The 9,700-nt window shown below is 43.3% G+C and overlaps 1 protein-coding gene across 6 annotated transcripts in view; it reads right to left on the bottom strand.

The window, feature by feature from the left end:
- Positions 1-6,631, bottom strand: part of STRADA (STE20 related adaptor alpha) — a 29,179-nt gene extending 22,548 nt beyond the window's left edge. For 2 of the 6 annotated variants that reach the window (XM_029211395.1, XM_029211400.1), the window contains exon 1: positions 6,523-6,609. The gene's annotated coding sequence lies outside the window, so the exon portion shown is untranslated. Of the gene's footprint in view, positions 1-6,260; positions 6,293-6,522 lie in introns of those variants that run through there. The other 4 variants (XM_029211398.1, XM_029211397.1, XM_029211399.1 and 1 more) reach the window with 4 other exon arrangements.
- Positions 6,632-9,700: the final 3,069 nt, after the last annotated feature.

Raw genomic sequence — 9,700 nt, forward strand, 5'->3', positions numbered from 1 at the left:
AAAATTGATGACTAATAAGAACCTGCTGTATAAAAAAAAAATAAAATTCAAAAATTTAAAAAAAAATTTATAGCTAACATCTATTAACAGTAAAAAGAATGAATGAGTTTCTTCTAAGGACAGAAGGAAAGCAAGAATGTTCTTATCACTGCTATTCATCATTGTACTAGTGGTCTTGGCCAATGCAAAAAGGCAAGAAGAAATAAAAGGCATATAGATTGGAAAAGATGTAAAATTCTTTATGATTTTCTATGTAGACATGATTGTATACGTAGAAAACTCTAAGTATTCTATAAAAAAATCATTATACTTAAAATGAATTTAGAAAGGTCAATTATAAAATGCAATTGTATTTCTATATACTAGCAACAACCAAGTAGAAAATGAAATTTAAAAAACAATATCATCAATAATGCCTACAAAACCATAAAATAATTAGGAATATTTTAATAAATTATGGATAAGACCTGTACTGCTAAGAGGGATTAAAGATGATCTAGATAAGAGGTCTGCACCATGTTCATAGATTGGAAGACTCTATATCATTAAGATGTTAATTCTCTCCAAATTGATCTACAGATTCAGTGCAATGCTAATCAAAATTCCAGCAGACTTTTAAAAGAAATTAATAAGCTGAGTCTAAGGTTTACATGGAAATACAAGAGACCTAAAATAGTCAAAACAGTTTTGAAAAAGAAAGTTATGACTTACATTACCTGATTTCCAGACTTACTTTATTGCTATAGTAATCAAGACAGTGTGCTTTGGTCTAAGGATAGACAAATGGATCAGTGGAACAGAACAGAGAATCCAGAAATAGACCCATGCATATATGGTCAATTAATTTTCAAAAGAATGGCCAAAGTAATTTCATGCGGAAAGATAGTCTCGATACAACTTGATATCTATTTAGAAAAAATGAACATTGGCCCTTACCTTACATCGTACACAAAAATTAACTTGAAATGGATCATAGAACTAAAGAGAAAGTTAAAACTACTAAAGAAAACAGAGGAGAAAATCTTCATGATCTTGGGATAAGCAGAGATTCAAAAAAAGAACATCAAGAGCATGAAATATAAAACAAAAATATGATAAATTTATCTTTATCAAAATTAAAAATGTCTGCCTTTGAAAGACACCACTAAGAAAATGAAAAGATTGGGAGAAAACATATTGTGTGTCCATGTATATGTGTGTGAGTGTGTGTGTCTACAAAGGACTTTATATACAGAATATATAAAGAATTTCTATACTCAATAATAAGACAACTCAGCTTAAACAACGGGCAATATATCTGAACAGAAGATATATGAGTGGCCACTAAGCACATGAAATGATGTTCAACATCACTTGTCATCAGGGAAATGTTCATAAACCAACAATGAGATACCACTAAACACCCACCAAAATGGCTAAACATAAAGACTGACAATACCAAGTGTTGATATCAACCAACCAGAACTCTCATACATTGCTGGTGGGAATGCAAACACATATGGCCACACTGGAAAATGGTTTAGCAGCTTCTTATGACCCAACAATTCTGCTCCTAGGTAATCTACTCAAGAGAAATAAAAACATATTTTCTCATAAACTTGTACATGAATGCTTGTAATGCGGTGTAATGCGGTGGCTTCTCTTGTTGCAGAGCACGGGCTCTAGGCACGCAGCCTTCAGTAGTTGTGGCACACAGGCTCAGTAGTTGTGGCTTGCGGGTTCTAGAGCACAGGCTCAGTAGTTGTGGCACACAGGCTTAGTTGCTCCGTGGCATGTGGGATCTTCCTGGACCAGGGATTGAACCCGTGTCCCCTGCACTGGCAGTTGGATTCTTAAACTCTGAGCCACCAGGGAAGTCCCAGAAAGCAGATCTTGCTTGCCTGGGACCAACAGTGAGATGAGGGACCAACTTCAAAGAGACACATGAGAACTTTTCAGGGTGATGGAAAAGTTCTGTATCTTTATTGCATGGTGGTTATGTGAGTGTATCTGTCAAAACTCAACAAACTGTACACTTAATACAGGCGTATTTGAGACTTCCTTGGTGGTCCAGTGGTTAAGACTCTGCGCTCCCAATGCAGGGGGCCCGTCGATCCCTGGCGAGGGAACTAAGATCCCACATACTGCAACTAAGCCCGCACACTGCAACTACTACTGAGCCCACACGCTCTAGAGCCTGTGTGCTGCAACTAGAGAAGCCTGCACGCCACAACGAAGGCCCAGCGCAGCCAAAAAAACCAAAAAAAAAAAAAAAAAAAGTGTATTTTGTTATAGGTGAATTACATCTGAATAAAGTTGATTTTAAAAGTAAAATGACTAAAATAAATACTCAGAAATGCTTTTGAAGAATCTAGAAAAAACCCTGCCACATTTCCCTTCTTTCTTTAAGGTTGGGTAGGGTTGTGAGGGGTTGTGGCAGTGGTACAGCAATGGGGGTGGGGACTTAGTGTGGTACACAGAATCTAAAAGTCCTTAGAACTGCTTCAGAGGAATCGAAGCAATGGTTTTCAATCCAGGGGAGTGAGGAGGCCTTTCAAAGTCATCTATAGATTTTTACCAAATTGCATTTATTCTCACCCCAACACTGATCGTATAGAAGCCCCACCCCACCATGCTGAGAATAATTTATCCTGCTACGAAATAGTAAAAATATAGATTGAATTTGGAAAAAAAAGATTATTAGAATGCACATTGTCTAATAACATTAAACACAAAGCATCAAGCCAAAGAAATTTAAGAGAAGACAACATCCATATCCATCTGTAGTCCACAACAGAAAGAAAAGAGAATATTAATGTAGATAAAGAGATGATTTTTATCCTCAGAAGGAATTATCTACGCTCTGGAAAAAATACTGGAAATAGAAAATAAAGTCAATTCCAAAACACTGTAGAAACAAATACAACTGCCCAATTGGAGAGACCCAAGAACTGGTTCTAGGCTGCCACTTCAACAGCTTCTCTAATGATCTGAACCACTGGTTCCCAAATCAGGATGTGTTTCAAATTCATTTGTGTTGTTAGAAAAATCTATGGATGCCCGCCCAAACTCCCACCTCCAAAAATTTTAATTCAGCAGGTCTGGGGAATGCAAAAGTAGAAATGGGCAACACTTTATGAAGTTCAGCAAAGGGAAAGATTACAGTTAGCTAGGTGGACCTGGATAGTTTCATTGAAGAGGTGGGGCTTGAATGTCAAGCAGGACTTAAAGAAAATGGGAACTCCAAGCGTAAAATAGTATTAGCTGCTGATTATTTAGTGCTTACATATCCACAGGTGTATCTCCTGGTTTCTAGAATAGCGCCTAGCACAGAGGAGGCACACAGTAATACTGAAGGACTGACCAAATGTGCCGAGCAGTATTTCAGCACTTTGCATATACTCTCCAATTAATGTGAGGGCGGTTACAGAAGCAGAACTCCACACATATGAGAACAATTAACAGGCCTTAAGTGCATGCTAGATCACGGATTTTATTCAGCAGGCAGCAGGAAGCCACTGTAGGTTTTGAACAGAAAGGTGACAAACACAGAACAGTGGTCTACAGTAGTGTCTCTCAAACTTTATTGTGCATGTAAATCACTTGAGGATCTTGTTAAAATGCGGATTTTGATTCAGAAGGTCTGAAGTGGGGCCTGGTAGTTCTAACAAGCTCCCATATCATGGTAATGTTGCTGATCTGTGGACCATCATATTGACATTTGAGAAGCCTTGTTCTAAGGAACATTCTAAGGAATATTAATCTGCAAAAGGACAGGAGAGGGGGAGGTGAAAATAACCCAGAAAAGGAAGGCCAGTTAGAATACAATTATACTGGACCACATCTGTGGTGATAAGAGCCTCTGGCAGAGGGAATATTAAGAAATAGATGGATAGGGAGAAGGAAAAATAAAGAAATTTAGTTAGTAAGTACACCATAAGTCATAGAGCCTATCCTCCACCCTTTGGAAGAACTGCTTTTAAAAACTCCTGGGGCTTCCCTGGTGGCTCAGTGGTTGGGAGTCCGCCTGCCGATGCAGGGGACGCGGGTTCGTGCCCCAGTCCGGGAGGATCCCACATGCCGCGGAGCGGCTGGGCCCGTGAGCCATGGCCACTGAGCCTGCGCGTCCGGAGCCTGTGCTCCGCAACGGGAGAGGCCACAACAGTGAGAGGCCCACGAACCGCAAAAAAACAAAACAAAACAAAAAAACCTCCTGAATATAAGGTTATCTAGTCTCTGCTTGAAAACTTCTCATGCCAGAGACTCACTACCTAATCAGGGAACCCATTCTAACTGTGAACAACTCTGATGACTCCGACTTTTTTTGTATGTGCCCAAGTAACTGGGAAAAGAGTAGCGTGTCAAAGACAAAATGGGAAAGCTCAGAGATGGAAGTTTTGGTGGAAAGATGAGTTTGAGTTTTTAGGTCATACTGAGGTTGAGAAAACAGTTATATACCCCAAGTAGAAATAGCATTCAGTTAGAGAAGTACTGAAAAGACTGATGCTTAAAAGAGGGGTTAGAGATGGCTATGTGGACTTGGAAGTTAGCAGCTAAAGCTATATGAGCGACAAAAATTCACTAAAGAAGAAAATGGTGAGAGAAAAGCAGAAAGCTGGGAAGTAAGCCTTGGAAGAGGTCCATATTTAGGACATGCAGCTTGAAAGGCAGGTAGGAAATGGAACCCAAAGGAAAAACTTTAACGATCCTGCTTCCCCTTGTGGACCACTAACACTCTCCCAATCTGTTAACTTTTACCTGTCCTTCACTACTCATCTCAGGTGTCCTGTGCTACAGGAAGTCCTCCCTGACCGCCCCTCCCTACCCACGTTAGATGTCTGGCCTCTGTATTCAACCCTTATACCTACCACTCTCTTAATTGCCTATTTATCAGTTTCCTCCACTAGAATAGACACTCTGTGAAGGCAGGGAACGCATTTCGTTCACTGTTGCATTCCCAGGGGCTACTGTGACTAACACTTAATATTGGCACTCCTGTATCTGTTAAATTAATAATGGTAAAAATAATAAAAGCAGCAGACACTTATGTGAACTTAGTATGTGCCAGGTTCTGTGCTAAATGCTTCATGGAGATCAGCTCACAGCAAGTATTATAGATCCTCATTTTACAGATCAGGAAATTAAGACTCAGAGAGGTTAAATGCCCAAAGTTACACAGGCATGGGACTTCCCTGGTGATCCAGTGGTTAAGATTCCACACTTCCACTGCAGGTTCGATCCCTGGCTGGGGAACTAAGATCCCACAAGCTGTGTGGTATGGCCAACAAATAAAAAAACACACAAACAAAAAAAACAAAGTTACACAGGCAAGTGGTGGAGGACTGATTAGGTCTGTTCCAAAGCCTGTGCTCTGGAAACCATGAGTGATAATAGAGAAGCTTAGGGAGAAGTGTCAAGACTGTGTGTGCAAAGATATAATGACTGAAAAAGCATCACCTGATTTGACAATGAGGTTGACCAGATGCCAAGTGGTATAGAAAGGAGATTCATTTACTTTGATTTTTCCTTTTTTCCCTATTTTTATCACTGGTTTTCTAAACTTCCTCCCTGTCTGTGATGACAACTATAAACACTGCATTTGAGCCACAATACCTCTAAGAAACCTAGTTAAAGGGTGGGGGGGGGGGGCAACAGATTTAACCCGTTCAGCACTAACATATGGCTGAATAGGCTCCTGGCCTGAGGAGATTTGAAAATCAGGAAAGATTTGGTTTCTTCAACTCTCAGGGACAAGAAACAGTCTTGGGGGTCTCTAAAGAAAAGTATCCATCAATCAATGAAAAACTGTTTTAATGCCACAAATACATATTGGAATACGGTTCTACCCCAACAGATATTACGATAAGAAAAGAATCAATTCGAACGGCTTTTGCTTTTTTGGGAGAAGTCAAGTTAGAATATACTAGGATATCTTAGCAGAAGGCTGGGCATAGAAGTTAGTTCCCCATTTCCTGAAAACTTGAACAATTTTATTTAACCACACCCCTTCTCTCTCGCTCACCTCCCTACCCCCGCCCCTCATCTCCACCCCAATCTACTGTGGGCACTTAAACATTTTGGAAATCAAGACAATCAGAAGCTCTGTTTAGGCTGATTCAGGGAGTACCTGATCTCTGTCCTTACGAGGGCTTGACCCACTAGCTATCCAGCCTGGGATGAGATGGGGATGTGGTGGGGGGATGCGGGGAGAGGGCAGCCTAGGATATGCCTCCTCTTTGCTAGATCAGGACAAATTGCCACCTGGGCCCCAGGTTTCCCACCTGGAAATGAGGGGGGAAGAGGAGAGGGAGCCCGACAACTCTGCTCCGGTGTCTCCGGGCCAGGCCCAAGCCTATTCTACTCTCGGGCTGCAGCCCCTCATTGCGGGAATCGAGAATTCGGGTGAAAAGGGGCCCGTAGAAGGCGAGGGGGAGCTTAGGATGGCCGCTCTGCCGGAGGCCCGCCCCCGAGGAGATGGAATCGGCGTCAGGGCAGGAGGGACCGATCCCTGGAGCGCACCAGGCGGCCCCGCCAGCCCGGTACCTGGTCCTGGAGTTAGCAAGCAGTCTCGACCCAATCTCAGCTCCGCCTCCTTGGTTTAAGGCCGCGTTGCCGCCAGGCCAGTTGCTGGGAGGGAGGTACGCAACGTGCCATGCGCAGTAGAGGGACCCGGGGAGGGCTGGTAGAGAACCGCCCCGCCCCGCCCGCCCCGCCCCGCCCGCCCCCTGCAGGAGAGGAAAGCCCGCCCTGGCCCGCTAGGCCCGGCAGGTGGTGAAGCTCTTCCTGGTTCCCGCATCTCCGCTGGTGCGGCTGGCCCTCAGCAGCGGCCTCTCAGAGAGCGGTTCTCCAGTGCTGAGTTACCTCATTACGCGCTGCGCATACCTGAGGGCATTCGGTCTCCAACGGAGGGGACACGTTATCCCCCCGCGTGTGGAAGCCAAAGACCTAGCTTGTCGTTGGTGTGGCCTTTGGGGTCCGAAAAGGGCTCTCCAGAGCCTCCATCCCCAAAGCAGGAAGGCAGTGGGATGATTTCAGTAGAGTCAAGGGGACTAGAATAAGGCAAACCAACACTGGCTGCTGACGTGGCTACTTTGAGTACTTTAAAGTTCTTTTTCCTTTCTTGTGGTAGGACTTCAGTGGAAAAATCAGTCTCGCAGTTTCCTTGAAGATATCTCAAATGCCCCTCACTTTGGCCTCTCGGGCACAAGACTGACAAGCTACAAAGGGGAATCCCACCCTTTCTCTGTGCCACCTTAGGTAAAAGGAGGAAAATATCTCAACTATCTTTTTTTCCCCCTCTGGACATTTTTGGTCCTGGATCCTTCTTTACCCACAACTCTGAGAGACATATTCTGTTTGCAGAAACCTGTCAGGTTTGCCTTGCTGGGGAAGCTAGCCTAAGCCAAGGCATGCAGGGCTTGAGAAAAGATGAAGCAGTAAGGGATGGAGCAAAGCTTCCTTCTGCGACACTGATTTTTTTTTTTGCGGTACGCGGGCCTCTCACTGTTGTGGCCTCTCCCGTTGTGGAGCACAGGCTCCGGACGTGCAGGTTCAGCAGCCATGGCTCACGGGCCCAGCCGCTCCGCGGCATGTGGGATCTTCCTGGACCGGGGCACGAACCCGCGTCCCCTGCATCGGCAGGCGGACTCTCAAACACTGCGCCACCAGGGAAGTCCCCGACACTGCTTTTTTTTTTTTTCAGTGACTTACTCCGCCCACGGGGGTGGGGTGGGCTAGATCCAAAACTGGATATACGCCATCAAGTAATGAACACTCGCCCTTCCCAGCTACGACCCTTGACACGGATTTATACTGGTCTCACTTCCACGATGGGGAAGAAGTTCGCTCCATTCAAACAGGGACGGATGGATATTTGATGCCGAAACTGAATGTGAACTCTGCCAGTGCATCTCAGGATCTCACTGAATTTTACACACATCACTTTGCTCTTATCTAGTGCTTTAACATTCCAAAACAGTATCCTCACTATTCTGTCATCAAATAAGATACTAGCTGCAAACTCGGTAAATGGACAAAGCAAGATAGTAGCAGAAATGGAAGTAAAATCCCTGCAATGTTTTTTTTTAAATTACTGAATGTGTTTTTTTAAATAACTTTATTTTTGGCTGCGTTGGGTCTTCGTTCCTGTGTGCGTCGAGGGGGGGCTACTCTTCATTGCAGTGCCTGGGCTTCTCATTGCGGTGGCTTCTCTTGTTGCGGAGCACAGGCTCTAGGCAGGTGGGTTCAGTAGTTGTTGCTCGTGGGCTCTAGAGCGCAGGCTCCGTAGTTGTGGCGCACGGGCTTAGTTGCTCCGCAGCATATGGGATCCTCCAGGACCAGGGATTGGACCTGCGTCCCCTGCATTGGCACGTGGATTCTTAACCACTGTGCCACCAGGGACGTCCCCTGCGATGTTCTCTTGAAAAGACCTTCTTCACATGTGGTTTTTGGAATCAAGAGTACTAGAGGAGTCAGTGCCTGAAAGATGCCAGACTTGATGCAGCCACCACAATGGGGAATTTAAACACGTAAGTACTTATCATTTGTTCTGTCCAGCCCAGTAGCTATGTCATTTTCTAACTGGATGTCAGTTGGTCAAGGGGGCTAAGAGATCTCACCATCTTCAGGACTGCCCACAAAAGATATTTTGAGAAACTTTTGGCCTAGACTCTGTTTCAAGGAGCAAATTTCCTTACAAAAGGGCCTCCAAAATCCAGATAACTTAGAAAACTGGTGTAATGAAAGGTCAATTTTGAGAGTTTACAAACTCAGTTTCTCCTTGCTTTGCTTTTGACTTGAGTCACAGGATGTACAAACTCCCTATTCCTTTTCACTTCTGTATCATAAGGGCTGGGACTCTCCAAGATTTCTGGAGCCTTCTGAAACTTGCTTGAAGCCTAGAGGAATGGAGATGGACTGAGGATCCTGGCTATTTTGTTTTAACTCTGAGTACCTGGAGTGCACTGCCCTCTTTAAGATACCACATAAATTAACTGTGAGAAAGGTAAAACTAATTGCCTAGAATACTCAAGTGAGAGCTAGAAATGCTTACAATGTGTAGTTTAACAAGTTGAGCAGGATTATTTAATTTATAGAGCATTTTATATGTCAAAGCACTTTATACATGTTCTCTAATATCCTCTGAAAAGGTATTTTAGAAAAGGCAGATGACGCCCACTTATAGATAAGGAAAGAGACTTGTTACAGCACTAGGACAGCACCTGGGTCCCTACCCACAAACCCAGGGCTCTTTCCTGAAGCAGAAAATAGCTTCAATTCTAGCTTTGCTACAACCTTGCTAAGTGATGCAGTTAACATGCAAGAAAAAGAGGCAAAAGAAAGCTACTTAAGCATTTAATAGCTAGGCGGATATGATATTATCTGATCTCCAAATAACTCCCATGGAACTAAATATTTTAAAAGGCCTGGGTGTCTTTTACATAAATAAAAGTTACACTGTTTGGAAAAGCAAAATAGGTGAAATTAAAGAGGACAATTAATTTTAAAAGATGAAAATATAACCTAATAATAGCCATTAAGAGCAGTATAGTAGTAGACACAAAGTTCTCCCTTTCAGGGAAAAAAAAACAAAACAAAAAACTTTCTTCTGAAATTGGTATTATTTCTCAGTTCACAGAGCTGAGAAGATGGCATTCAACTTGTGCAAAGATAAAAACATTACACTTTTTTTCCAAATGCAAATAAATCTTTAGCCCATCAC

Source organism: Monodon monoceros, unplaced genomic scaffold, assembly GCF_005190385.1.
Source record: "Monodon monoceros isolate NGI ecotype Baffin Bay Population unplaced genomic scaffold, NGI_Narwhal_1 Super_Scaffold_9, whole genome shotgun sequence".
Taxonomy (NCBI): Eukaryota; Metazoa; Chordata; class Mammalia; order Artiodactyla; family Monodontidae; genus Monodon; species Monodon monoceros.